This window comes from Chrysoperla carnea, chromosome 3 (genome assembly GCF_905475395.1).
Source record: "Chrysoperla carnea chromosome 3, inChrCarn1.1, whole genome shotgun sequence".
NCBI lineage: Eukaryota > Metazoa > Arthropoda > Insecta > Neuroptera > Chrysopidae > Chrysoperla > Chrysoperla carnea.
In genome coordinates, this window is record NC_058339.1 from 83,645,458 (window position 1) to 83,657,931 (window position 12,474).

Sequence of the window (12,474 nt, forward strand, 5' to 3'; positions counted from 1 at the left end):
ATAAATAACTTCGACTGTATTTCTAAGGTAAAACATTTTACTTGTGCGTGAGTATGAGAATTGTGCCTAACAGCTGCATAGAATTTATAATATAAATGTTTAATTTAGTTACTTTAGTTTTAGTGAATTGAGTTTTTGATAATAAAGTTTGTTTTTGATGTAGGTAAAATTAGTAGCTCTCTTTACAGTAATAATAAGTAGCTCCAGCGCCGCTCAGTTCCCAACATTACTCTTGTTCAGTATATATTTATATAACTAACATAATACATAAAGCTTTTCATCTGATGTGTATCTGTCATTCTATGTACAGATCGTGTATTATGTTCGTTTCTATATATTGAAGGGCTCAACTTATCTAGTTAGACAAGTTTTTTTCTAGAATCTGAAACTATAAGCTGCTGTTGATAGAGTGCAGTCCCAATCAATGTCTCGATCCAAATTTCTGACTCACTGGCTTACAGTAATTGGCTTGTTAAATAATAAAGTTTTTCAATTTTGAAAATGATCGTTTTTACAAACGCTAAACTATTTACAACTTGAAAACGGTCTTGAGGAACATACTGTGGAATCACTATCAGTGTAGAAAAGAATTGAAAATTGAAAACTTGAAATTTAGGTTTTCCATAACAAAATTTACTGATAAGAATTATGTAAGCATATATTTTTTTGGATAATTTTCAATCGATATATTACACACAAATTTGATTGCCTAATCAGATTTTATGAATTTTAATCTTTATTAGAGGTAATTGCACTTTCATTGTTTTGAAAATCTGTAGGTATGTATTTATTTGTATTGTGGCTCAATTTAAGCGTGTTTTATTAGAAACATAAATTCAAATTATTCAATGTCAATCATTGTGATTGATAAAACACATGTATTGTAAGTTTGTTATCAGAATAACGAATTAATTCATTTTTCATGATAATATTCAAAGACTTGTGTTGAACATTGAAGATATTTGATACGTACCAGGATTTATGAATCATAAACTAATGTTTGAAATACTGTTGTGAAACGTCTAAGTTTGCATCAAGAAATATTTACTTGTAACAAGAATTTCAACTTCTAAGTAAACCAGTAATTTAATAATAATAATCATAATAATGGGGTTTAACCTCGGTATCTCTGACATATGCCTCTGAGACCACCCATATCATTATTTGTTAATCTTTATTTATTTAACTACATGTATATAATTACATTTTTATGAAGTGGGTGGAATCGGTTACTTCTTGATCAATTCTGCACGCCTATTAATTATAATTTGTTCACACTGTCGCTGCCTGGATTCGAACCCGAAACGTCCCAGTCAGTAGCTCGACCACTGAGCCGGTTAACCAGTAATTTTACTTCAATCCAGTAACTTTATTTCTGTGCAAGAAGGTCTCTTCCTGTTTGAATGTTTTAGTTGGAAACGGTACGAAAGATGCCAATAATCTGCCAACTTCCTTATCTTGCCACAATGTCCGTAATTATTAACAAGTGTCTCATTTCGGCTTGTGATACCGAATTTCGGATACACAATCAGTATTAGGCTGTTTATTGTTGTGTACTAATGATTTTACTAAGTGTGTATATCATTTTGTTTGGCTTTAGAACAACATAACAACATATTGTCATCGTCAGAGAGTATAAACAAACATCCATTCACATACACATACAAGAAATGCCGCCCTTCAGTCCCTCGCTTTACTCCCTTTCATGATGCCTCACACAAATATTATAAACTAAATCTGTAAAATTATTAAGGCGTCACATTAATTACTTCGTTACATTAATCTCCCAAAAAACTGGTGGACCGTTATTAAAACTTTCATACAAGTACTCTATACAGACATGTTTCTTGTGTTGTTTTGTTAGTTTTGTTATCGTGTACAGGCTGCTTTATTTCATTTAGAACATCGAAATATTGGAGATATTAAAGTCCAAATAGAATGAATTGAAAATATTAGTTTCACATTCAAAGTTTTGAAAGTTTAAATGTTCCAACTATTCAATAAAACACATTACTTAAATACCAGAAAGAGTCCCATACTCATCTTATGGAAACTGGATCTCGGTCAATTTTGCTGATAATGTGAGATTTTATACATCTTGGAAAACCTTTAACTATAAAGCTATATTTTTTACAAAAAATATTTAATAAATAAAAATTCCACACGGTGATTATTGACATTCCAGCACCCATAGCTCAGAAACGTTTGTATTTGGATCGTCTTGCCCACTGAGAATTGTGCTCATGATGCTGTGATATACAAAATTTCGCCATATGAGCAAATTTGACCGAGCCTTAATTCTCGTAGGAGTAAGTCTTGTATATTTGACTCGTGGTTCTAGGAGCAGATTATTTGATAATCAATTCAAAAAAGCATGTATGAGTGACTCATAGATATAATTATTTTCTACCTTTTAGTACAATAAAAGCTTGCCTTATAAACGCTTTTTTTATTTCAATTTTTTTTTGCTTCGACGAAAATGCGCAGAATATTTTGTAGTATTCAACTTTTGTTTTATAAAGATTTTTAAAGAATTCAAGTGGCTTTTTTTTTACAAATCTACTTTTTTAAATGAAGTATTCGCAGTGTTTGACTTTGACTCATTCGCTCTAAATGAAGCACCCTGTACTTCTTATGGTGTAGTTGTGATATTAGGTTTTTCATACTTTATGTAAGCAGTAAACAAGAACACGGTTTTTGAAGCAATAATAAATCCATTTACATTTCAACTCCTTCAATTGTACATAAAATGTTACTTTACTATTATTATAGCTAGCAAGCTAGTTCTTATAGTTTTGGTGTGACATGCTAAAGTTTTTAGTAACGTGTAGTAGTAATTTTATTATTTTCTATGAAAAACGAATAGTTTTTCCATATGAAAAAGTGAAATTTTGACGTGAATAAAAACTTTCTGACATAAAATTATGTAAAGAATGGGATTTTTATCTTTACGATTTAATTTTGATAAAACTTTTTGAGAAAAACTATTAAAATCTTTTTGTGGCGCAAACTTTTTACACCCTCATTTGAATGTAATAAATTCTGTATATGTTTTGTAGAGGCCGAAGGGAGGAGGTAAAGTTTGGTACAGCTGTTTTAAAAATGATCTAATAACAACCTTTTCCAAGACTATGATATATTTTGCAGATATTTTTACACCTAAAACAACGAAATTCCATGTGTCAAATGCGATTTATGGATCGATTTGTTGCTGAATCATTCCCTTAAATTGTCCCTAAATATTTAGATTTGGAAGGTAATAACCGTGGGATGAAACTTAAAATTGAATTATATATTCGATTAAATAACTGTAATATGATTTAGTTTCTTAATATTCAACAAAATTGCGGATAAAAACAATTACATATTCAATTTCCCAAAACAAAAACAAAAAAAACTAATTACATTCATAATTCATTAATTTTTCAAAATAAATCATCTTTATTCTGACATTTAACTTATTATCCATGATGCGTAAGTAATTTACTCCAATTATCTTTCTCTAAATCCTAAATCGATTAATTTTTTTTTTTATAAATAATTATCTTTCAATTTATGTACTTCCCTATAAAATGATTTTTAAATTTATGATAGAAAACTATTTTTTTCATCTCGAAAATGTTTCTGGCTATTTTCTCTAACTCACTGATACTAAAAAAAAATTTAATGGTCTTTTGTCCTGAAATTCGCTAAAATTTACCGACACATCGGTACCAGTGGCACAAGTAGGCACTTTCGATTAAAATATTTCGAGTTTTTTGCATTTTTCTATTTTTAACCGACTTTAAGCAAAAAAGGAGGTTCTCAATTCGATTGTATTTTTTTTTGTAATGTTTGTTACCTCAGAACTTTCGACTGAGTGTTTATAAATTCCACTCGACAATGAAATATATTTTTCATCACTCATTAGCTAATTCACTGAAAGTTAAATTTTCCAGTAAATTATGGATCGGTTCTCCGAAAGTCGTTTCCATTATGATTTAATTTTTTACTTTGATTGAATATTCATGGAGGTTTACGTAGAAACATAGCCTAATTGATTTATTTAACATGGGTTTAATTGATCGTAATAAAAATTGATGAAAAAAAAACCATCTCCGAGTATCAGAAGACCCACAGTAGTGAGTCTAACTTATAATTACAAATTTAAAAAACATTGTTTTTTGACGTAGTGTAAAACTGAGTATCGCATTTAAATAATAATTATTGGAATTAGAAGACCCCACACAAATCTCTGATGATGATGTTAAACCATCCGACTAAACTACCATCAGATATACGTGGAGATCTTGAATTGATCACGTATTAACTAAAAATAATAATAATCTACTGTTATTTTTTACCTTAAGCATATTCATTCAAATACAAGAGAGTCGGATTGCCTGCTTGCTGTCTGTGCTAAGTTATGTGTGATGAAGAAGAAATCTTGTTTTGAAAATGTTGCTCTGATCTGCCTTAAGCAACATGACTTTTTGACACAATTTAATTTTAACATTCAAATAAATAATTTTCAAACTTCTTACAATAATTATTTTATGGATACAAACCCGTTAAATAAGCGATAATAATCTGTTTTCGATCGAGACTGTTTTTCCTGATAAATAATAATTTTTATTTTATGTTTTTTGATTTTACTCTATCAAAAAAATTACTTCTTTCAAGAGAATATGTTCTAAACATGATAGCAAGTAAAAGTTTTCTTTGTCGAAGCAAATTTCTCAGCAGTCCAATACTTAATTTTTTATATTAAGTATTCAGATCGTTGACTCAATAAATATTTACTTGTTATAAGAACATCAAGTAATATTTGCTTTAATTCAGTAATTTTTTTAACTGTGTAGAAGGCTGAAATCACACGATCTGTCAATAACGTACGTTTTAGAAATATTAAAATAACATTAAATGAAGTATTTCACACTGATGTCAATTTATGTTGAAGTTCTATTCAACACTCTGTAATTCTCTACCAAACGTTCGTTTTAGTCAGCGTGCTGACGCTTGTATGACCTCAGCCTTACGATTAAAAATACGTTTTGTGTTTATTGAAATTTAAGTTATTAAATTAGTTTATTTATTTGATTCACTTGATATTTTCAAACAGAAACTAACCTGCTAAAAATGAATGCCGCAACTACATGTTTTATCTTTTAAATAAGTTGAGAAATCGAAATGGATTTACTAACCTCTATCGAGTTTCTGGAATGTTTAAAAATAATCCTTTCCTGTAAAATTATTTTATAAGAAAACTAACTTGAAACCCGCCCGCTTCGCTGGGTTTAAAAGTATAGATTGGTAAAGAGCACCGTGTAATACCTTTACCTTGTTCTCACTTATCCCCCTTCCATAACATTCGAAATAATCTTAGGGATTGTTTTACACAATATACGTGTATACCTTTGATTTATATATTATAAGTGCGCATTGTACGGAGGATGTTCAAGAAATTAATATGTGTTCTTTTGTAGGTTTATTTAACTCATCATTTTTATAATAAAATTTGATTGTCAATATCAATGCTAAATATGATTTTTGTATTTAACTAATTTAAATATTCTGTTTTTTCTTCACCTTGACTTCTGTACAAAGTGGAGATGAACTTGAATGATTTTTTTTTAAATGCTGTGAACATCTTCTTCATAAAAGGTTAAATGCTTGGTTAAATTCTTTTAACCTTTTAAATTAAATATTTAAACACAATGGTTTTTTTATTAAATTGAGATAAAAATTTATTTTACATATAGAAAAAAATCCAAACATAATCTTCCATTTTTTATATCTGAGCAATTTACTTAATTTTTTTTTTCTTTTTCAGGTAAGTTATAAAACATTTGGAACAACTTTTGGATTTAACCAACATTATCTGTAATGAAAGGTTTGCCTGTTTAATTTAATTTTTTGGTTATTTTGGGAATTTAAAATAGTGGAATATTCAATTCATCACCAGCAACTGTCCCTTATGATCGCCAAAACTAGATTTCAAAGTTAATAACTTCTATAATAATTTTAATTGATCGTGGTAAGAAATTTGATACTATTTTGGCCTTTGTCGCTATTTAAATGCAAAGCTGATTCTGATTAATTATTTTTAGTTCATTCATACTTAATTTTTTTGGAACTATAAAAACGCCCACAATAAATTTAAACCCAAATGAAATCATATTTCTACTAAGAATGGTTCCATAAATAATCTTTAACGGCCAATAAACTAGACCCTTAATATTAAAAACTATCAAATTTGTAATGTGTGACTAATCCGAGTTAAATTAAAATCTGTAATTTTAAAAATGCTTTTTAAATTCGTTTCCATTTTTGTTTTTATTTACTATTGACAAAAAAAAATCTTTGTCAACCGATTTAAATTACTCCCACTCATGATAAATCGATATACGATTTTAAGAAATATGAAATAAACTTTTATTTATTATGTTTATTTACAAGCTAATGAAGGGAAATAATTTCAAAAGTAATTTACACGTTAAAAATTGCATTCGATAATTGATGTGTACTTCTCGAAATATCATTAAATCTTTCCAGAAGAAAACGATATGTCTGATTACTGTTTGGGACGATATTATAGAAAATTTATGAAAGTTTTGTTAAATTCCTGAACAAAAATCTGTGTTTTTATCGATTTTTCAAAGGGCTCAAGGAGAAATTTTCACTTTTCTAATTAAATAGAAAAAAATGTTTAGACTTCAATTTCAAGAAGGTTGCGTTCATAAGGCAATTTTGACTTAAAAATACAAAAATTGAATCCATTTGAGAATTAGATACATAGTTTCTAAAATATCGTCTAAAATCCCATTCCATGAGTGATATTTTCGACACAATTTCAAACCTGAATCAATGAAAATATTTTCTGTTTCTACGTACTTAATTTGAATATCTTTCCGATATTTACTTTAGAAAATATTAAAATGGTACGGAAATTTTCGTGTGGCAGTAATACAAAAAAATTAAATTTGACTTGTAAATGTTTATAATCAATTTTACGAAATTTCTAAGCTAAGAGAAATTCTATCTTGATATTTTTACCAAATTATTGCCAAGATGACAAAGTTAGTTTATATAATTATATTAATGTTTTGAAATGACGTGAAAGCTACCGTGTAAATAAACTCTACAAACTTCTTTTTTGTTAATTCAGATTTATTGGTAATAAACATTACTTCATGTACTAACAAACGGATATTACTTTCAGAGTAATTTTAATTACTTCATATAAAAATTAATGTTGATTCATGATAATATTATTTATATTTAAAATAAAAAAAATATTATTAAGTTTGATGTGATTTCAAAATGATTTCATTTAATCATTTCTAAGTTAATATCTAAATTAAAGTTTTTATTAATTTTTTATTAATTAATTAGTTTAAGTAGTACCAATTTATTTTAATTTTAAATTAACTGCATAGTCTTTAAAATATTATTCTTTTTCAATTTTTAGTTAATTAATTTTTGCGTAATCATGATTTTATTTTTATTTGATTCATTTTTACATAATCATTTACATTCCAATCTGTTTAAGATAGTACGTCCGTAAACCCATTTTGCTATAGAATTAACGTTCGCTTGAGCATTGTAAAATTTAAAAGTTTTTAACCGCCTAGTAAAAGAGACATTTGTAATAAACATTTTGATTGGGTTAAATGTACCAGTTTACTAAAAGTAGGCACATTTTACAACATAACTAAATTTTCCTTACATATTTTTAACCTCCGAACAAAAAAAAAGGGGTGATATAAGTTTGGCCGCTATGTGTGTGTGTCTGTGTTTATCGTAGCGCCTAAACGGATGAAATGATTTTAATTTTTTTGGTTTCATTTGAAAGATAATTTAACGGAGAGTGTTCTTAGCTATATAGAGTGCTTGACGGAGAGTGTTTCAAGTGCGATATTAGTGTCCCGTACCCGAAAAAACTAAGAAATTATGCGATGATCTTCAAAATCGATTCAGTTTGGAATGACATATAACATATAAATAATTACTATGGAAATGAATGGTCAAATAAACCTGGCTCCATTCATTTCAAAAAGTGAAATGGTAAAATAATTCAGAAATTCAAAACAATAATTCAAAAGAACAAAACCAACTCAAATATTTCAATTTCAATTAAAATATTTCCAAAAATTTGTCCCAAAAATTGATAGCTCTCAAAGTATCCTTTTCATCTCATCTGATGCCCTTGACCATCAATTTGGTATTGATTTAAGAAGAAGTTTAAAGTGTTTATTTGTGCGTCTATGTGTTTCTCAGAGGCATCGTAGCCCCTAAACGGTTGAACCAACTCGATTGAGTACATTTCATAGCTAAGTTTCCAAAAATCAGTTTTCAAGGAATAAATTACATTTTTCGGGGGTTTTTAAATTTTGTAAATTTCACTTGTTTTCAAAAACAACTTTATTGCTACGTTAATTTATAACAAATTCTCTGAACTTATAAATATGAAATTGAATGTATGCATACAATGTCCCAGTATAAAGTACAGTATCACTACTGATGTCATTCAATTGATGTACTATTATTAAAAAAATGATAAATTGGGAATAAAATAGGAAACAAAGTTCTCATATAATTCCATTTTCAGAAAAAATTCAGTAACCATACGCTATGTTATCAGAAATTAATGACGGGTAAATGATATTTAATGTATATTTTATAAACACGAGCTATCTATATATATAAAAATGTTATGTTGGTTTGGGTATGCTTCAAAAACTCAAAAAGTTCTATATCGATTCAGCTCAAACTTTTACACGATATACAACGCGGTTTTTATCTATTTCTACCCTCGGCGCAAGTGGGTTATGGAGGGGGAAGTGGAGATGAACAATCAATTATTTTCAAATATATCCAAGTAAGGTATCGAATAAAAGAGCATGACGTGTACATTACCTCCCTTACTAAAATCCCCGACGCAAGGGGATATGGGAGTGGATTGAAAGTGGGGATGAACAATCTGAACTCTTTTATCGGGAAGTTGTCAAATTTTATAAAATTTACAAGCTGTTAAACTTCTCATCTATTTCCATGCAACCATTATGTGCCACAGCGAATCGTGAAAGGGTACAGCTAGTTTGTTATAAAAGTATACACAAAAATGATATGAATAACATAATTATTTTCATTACTAGAGATCCGTTATTTCACAATATTTGAAATTTGAATATTTTTAAATCAGAATCAATATTTTAAATGAATCAAATGAATTCCTGGAACTGCTTTTTAAAAAAAAAATTATTAAATATCAAAAATATATAATTTTCAGAAAAACAAAATTTGAAATTTATTTTTATAAAATAATAATATGCATGAAAACATAATTATAGAAATATGAAAAAAAAATGTAAATAATTTTGTCTTAAATAACTAAATTATTTCTAATGTGCCTCAAGTGTTACACGAATCATAAATGTTTTACGTCATGGCAGGTTCTAATATTTACAAAATTCGTAACCATAATATTGTTTCAAATAATTTTTCATTTAAAATGATAGAACTTTAAACTGAAATGACTTATGTTAGACATTATTATACTTTTTATAACTATGTTCCTTATTGTATTGTATTTGGGAATAATACAAAAGTGTCTGACTGACACTTTATAATGTTGGAATATTAATGTTTTTAAATGAGGCTGTTGTCTCATGGTTAGGCTTTGTGTCTTGTGGCAAGCTTGCGGAAGATCGTCAGGTCAAAATCCATCCACGCCAATAAATTAAAAAAAAAATTATACTTCGTTTATTAACATCGGATTTTGATCTTTGGTAACTTCTGATACTTTTTGGTACATGGATGGGCTTTTGACATAAAATTTGAATAATATATTTTCTTTTGATTACTATTTTTTAAATGTCTCTACTTTTGATAAAATGGTATCTACTTTTGATTAAAATGGTAAAATAATAGCAAAATTTTTCAAAATTTGTTTCGTTTAAGCGTAGTTTTGTTTAAGAATACTACGCTCAAAAGAAAGGTAATTTTGCAATTTTTCTGTCACCATTTTAATGCGAGGGTATTTTTACCTGCCCGGGAACTGTAGAAAAGTTCTTTTCCACTGAACCTGGGTGTAAAAAGTGAAAATTAAGAAAATTAACAATATTTAATATAACAAATTATTTATATATTAACAAATTATTTTAATATATGGGTACTTTTTAACTATAAAAGTACTGCTTTTAATTATAACATTCTTTTATGAAAAATCGCCTTCCTTTCCACCAATGAATATTTAAGAGGATTCTTTAAAAAAATTATTAAGTTTCACGCCAATCAAAAATTTGTACTTAACAGTCTTAAGTTTAAAGTCTATCATTTAGAATGAAAAACTTTTTATTTAGCTCTTCCATCAATCATCAATGATAATTTATTTATTTATTTTTTTGTATAGAATTTGTGATATAAAATGATTTTAGTTCTATTATTAAATAATATTAGAACAGTATGATTTTTGTGTGCTACGGTATAATTTATTTAAATTCATAAACACTACTCCACTCACATAACATAATAAACGTATGTAATATTTTTTTTTTAAATTATTATTATTCAGTGCAGGTAAATATGCACAATTAAGAAAGTGAGTTGGAGTACATAAATAAATAATATTATACATTTTCAATGAAAAAAAAAAATTTAAATCATGAAATATGAAATATAACCGAAGGTTCCGTAAAACTTCAGTTCTTATATTTTTCTAAATTAATCTTTTTAAAACATTATCTTGCTATTCCCCGATGCTTTCATATTTTAATCAAATTCTTGATTAATTAAAGTCATTAAGTTTATACTAATTCAATGAAAATCTTTTGGCTCGCGTTTAAAGTACCCGGTACAGTAGAGTTAAAAATATTGCAAAATTCAAAACAATTGTACAGAAATTAATTTCAATGGGTAATTTATTTTATTTTCAAACTATTTATTATTTATTTATGATTTTGAAGACCAAAATATTTAAGATATTACGGATGATGCTTGTTTTCGCTACGGAATACTATTAATTGCAATATTTTTATATATCATAATTTATTTTTTTTCTTTATTAGTTTCATTTGAATAAGTTTCAAATGAAACTAATACTTAGTTATTTTTTGTTTAAAAAAATTTCATGTAGGTATGTACTTTTTCCTTTATTGATCATCAACTAAAGAATGAAAATAATTTTTCTTTTAATATTATACACTGGAAAATATGAAAACATATTTTTCGGATTTTTAAATGAAAAAATGGAAATTGCTGTTTGAACATTTTCGATATTATTTAATATCCCAATCAATATATTGGTTCATTTCTCTATAACAAAATCTCTTTGTACACTTTGGTACTTATATTTCGAACCTATACAAAAGCGCACCCCTTTTCCTTCACTCATATGTTTATGGCGTGAAAGAATAAAATAGTTTCTGTTTGTTACTCAAGAATGTTTGCTAGTGATAATTTTTTATGTTGCCTACTTTTTGGGTTGATGTCTGCGCCACAGACGAAGCACAGATGAAGATTTTGAGCTATCTGATAAGGTTTCGTAATTATTTTGCTCGGCATTGTTATGCAAACAGTTTTCTGTCTACCAATTCTTAATTTTGTTTTCAGTTAAGCTTTTGTAATATCTTTTTCATTCCTTTCAATCATGCTCAAAAAATCTTTACGAACTGTTTTAACTATTTTAAAATAACATGAAATTTCCTATAATTCTAGAATGGTGGTTAATGTTTAAAAAATAATTCTGAATAAACTTTTATGAGCTCAATTTATCAGGACCGTACTATATTTCTATTATAAATTAATGTAGTGTTTTATTTATTTAGCTCGCAAACATTCAAAGCATTCAGTCATCCAGCTATCAGTTATGATGACGAGCGCGATGATTGGTGTGTCAAAATATGAAAATGTACAGAAATAAAAAAAAAAAATAAAAATGAAAAACGTGAAATTTATTTTCTCCCCAAAAAAATTTAAATTTTCAATTTGATTAGTTAAACACTTTACTATATACAATATATTTAGCTATCTAGAGTCGTCAGTTGTCGTTATCATCAGTCAGTCCTCATTCATTCCACATCTGTGTACATGCACGCTGTTACTGTCAAGATTAGCTATTGCCATTTACAAATTACCCAGGTTTATAGTTTAAAAAAAAGTTCATTTTAAATTATATAACAGTAATTCACTTTATAGAAGTTCTTCAACTGTTTAAAATTAAGTTTTAAGAAGTTACGAAATCCAGTTCAATTGACTTAGAAATTGTTGAAACTTGACTGTCACGAATATATGAGTTTTTAATTTTGGATCTGTATTGTTGATATTTCGAGAACAGCAACTTTTTATTTTGCCAATGAACAGCAACTTTTAATAAAATTAATTTTTAAATGTAATTTAAACTAAACGAAAATCGCGTTCGTTTTCATCGAAAATGGAGACAGATTTAAAAAAATTGTCAATTGTTATTGATAGTGGCGTTTTCAGTTTTTTGAG

At 27.4% G+C, this 12,474-nt stretch overlaps 1 protein-coding gene across 2 annotated transcripts in view; it reads left to right on the plus strand.

Moving 5' to 3' along the window:
* Nucleotides 1-12,474, plus strand: part of LOC123297006 (hemicentin-1) — a 217,472-nt gene that overhangs the window by 37,659 nt on the left and 167,339 nt on the right. The window lies entirely within an intron of this gene.